The sequence below is a fragment of the Aotus nancymaae genome, unplaced genomic scaffold (assembly GCF_030222135.1).
Source record: "Aotus nancymaae isolate 86718 unplaced genomic scaffold, 86718_ANA_hifiasm-v0.15.2.pri h1tg000016l, whole genome shotgun sequence".
Classification (NCBI taxonomy): domain Eukaryota; kingdom Metazoa; phylum Chordata; class Mammalia; order Primates; family Aotidae; genus Aotus; species Aotus nancymaae.
The window spans coordinates 79,261,741-79,264,544 of record NW_026988428.1 but is presented as its reverse complement, the minus strand read 5'-3'; the positions used below and the strand labels follow the sequence as shown (position 1 = coordinate 79,264,544).

Here is a 2,804-nt window from a genome sequence, read left to right as displayed (position 1 = left end):
CTGAGGGAAGAGAAACCTGGGTCCTAAGTTTCTAGGAGGACATTTCCAAGACAACGTGCTCTCTCTTTACAAAAACATGGGTACAGAGAGAGCAAATTTTAGCCTCAAAGAAAGAAAGATTACCAGGCAATAATCACGCTGCTCCATCCTTCTCATGAGGCCTGCCGACCCCTAAAAAGGAACTACATTTTTAACCCACACGCATTTTTCAAAGTGGCAGTGGCTCACAGTATTTCTTGCAGCGGAGGGCCCTGGGCTCCTTCTGGAACCTCTACCACCAGCCGTGGTGGGCCAAGGTTGGCCTTGGCCATCTTGTGCATGTCATGCTTCCGCTCGATCATGGGGCCCTGGTTGTAAAAAGCCTCCAGCAGCCCATGTGACAGCTTCTCTGGCTGGCGTCAGCATTCCTTGGTGCCACTTAGTGATCATCCACTTTATGGCCAGGAAGTGGTGACATCGGTAGAGTAAGGATACAGGGACCCAGGAGAAATGGCCTCCTGTGAAGATGGGTACCAGCCCAATCACAGGCTCACAGTTTTTCACTGCCTAGTGGAAGACAGTGTAGGACAGGAGTTCCCAACCCCCAGGCCACGAACCCGTGGTAAGTTTCATGGCCTGTTAGAAACCAGGTCACCAGCAGGAGGTGAGTGGCGAGCAAGCAAGGTGAGCAACCAGCATAACTGCCTGACCTCTGCTCCTGTCAGATCAGCAGCAGCATTAGATTCTCCCAGGTGCACGATCCCTATCGTGAACTGCACATGCAGAGATCTAGGTTGCACACCCCTTATGAGAATCCAATGCCTGATGAAATCTTCAATCCCCTTCATCCCCCCTCCCGTCGACCCCCTCTCCCCTGCCTGTGGAAACCAGTTTCTGAAAGGTTAGGGGACCACTGGTATAGGGGTTGCATTCAATGGTTAGCTGTTCCCCTGCAGAAGCATCATGGTACTTCTCAAACTGCTGCCCTTTCATAGCTTCCAGAATCTGAGTCATGCGGGATCTGGGCTAGTACTTTGTTTTCCCCTTCATCATCATGGTGATGAATTTACTGATTATAGGGTCTTTGAACACAGAGCTTGTTATTGTTATTGGAGCAGCTTTGATGAGCTGAGTCTCTTTGAGCTCCTGATGATACTTCTCCTCAGTTACTTCAGCCACTGGCTTGCCATAATGTTCCTTATCAATCTGGGGATCTCTGAATTCAGGACTGTTGCAGTTCCACCTCACCTGATTTAGCCCTGCAAGCTTCAAGACAGCCCACCGCGCACGCAGCGCCAGGCCTGCACCCTTACACACTTTCTAAAGCACAACCTTGTTTATTAGTTCAACCATTTATTCACACATTCACTCGTTTATTAAATAACATGTAATATAAACACACTGTGTGCCAGGAACAGATTATTTTATTTCTGTCTTTAAATTCCTTTAACAGTGCTTTGACTCCTTGTTATTCGTGCTTATGTACATTCTGTGTTCCTGCCTCCACCTCCTGCCCATTCCCTTGATAAACTGCTACATGTTCTTCATAACTCAGCTGAAATTTCTCCTTATTCATTCATTAAACTCTGCCCAGCACTGGGGATCTATAGCAATAAACAAATCTGACAGATATCCCTGCTCTCACAGAATTTACATGAGGGAAACAGACAATAAATAATTGAACAAGATCTTCAGATTGTGATAGGTGCTGTGATAAAAAAAGCAATGTAATACAATAGGGAGAGAGAGAGAAAGGAGAGAGAGTGCACGTGTGCGTGTGTGTGTGTGTGTGTGTGTGTGTGTGTGTGTTTAGGCAGGGTAGGAGTATAATTTAAATAGGGCAGTTGGTCAGAGAAATCTTTTCTGATAATGTGGCACTTGAGCTGAGTCCTGAACGGAGTGAGCAGTGTAGCAATCTGGAAGAGCGCCCTCGGGCAAGGGAAGAGCAAGTGCTAAGGGGCTGTGATGGAAGCACCTCAGAGAGCTGGAGGGCAGCATGGAACTTGGAAGCCATTCAGTGAAAGGAAGCACAGCAAGTCTCTGTGATGTCACTCTTGGTTTTGCATAGCAGCATCAGGCACTCATTTCCCTCTGCTCAGATAGTGCCTGGTATTAAATTGTACTATTATGACATGGTATATGGTTGTTGGTATTTATGTCTAACTGCTAACACTGCATACCCTGAAGGGTGGGGACCATTTTGTACTTTTTTTTTTTTTACCTCCAGGGCCCATCCCTGTGCTTGGCAGTTACTTGGACCTTTGCTAAATGGGTGAGTCAGAGGCCCTCAAGATTCTTTCTTATGCTTGAGTCACCTGATTGGGTTTCTTAGTTCTTACTGCTCCCAGTACTCTTCTGGAGTAGGGCTTTCATCACTTCACCCTCTTGGCACTCTGTACTGATGTTTGACCAGCTTTGGCTACTTCCCTCCTGAAACCTTGAGTCTTGGACTTTCCTGTGTTGATTTCCATTCTCGACCCATCTACTCCTCCTCAGATTTCTTATGTGTCGCAGTGGTAAGTATGGCCTGTGTGGGCTTTGCCTCTGAAGGGCTCCACATGCTGGGGCTGTGGAAAGGCTCATACTGAGCAGTAACAAAGGAGGATAAATGCATAAGGCAGGGACAGAATATGGAAGGACTGCAAATTGAATGATAATAAAAATAATGGTAATTGACTTTTATTGTTTACAAAAGTCACGCTGAGATTCTACTTCTAAGATTTTACAAATACTTCACTCTTTATTATCATAACCTTTTTCGTGCTAGAGTGAATAAGTTTTAAACCTTAGCTTAATTTTCGATAACCAAAATGTCACATATGCAT

The 2,804-nt window shown here is 45.9% G+C and overlaps 1 pseudogene; it reads right to left on the bottom strand.

Annotated features, from left to right (window-relative positions):
- Positions 1-271: 271 nt before the first annotated feature.
- Positions 272-2,450, bottom strand: LOC135275352 (small ribosomal subunit protein uS7m-like; annotated as a pseudogene).
- Between the last annotated feature and the right edge of the window lie 354 nt (positions 2,451-2,804).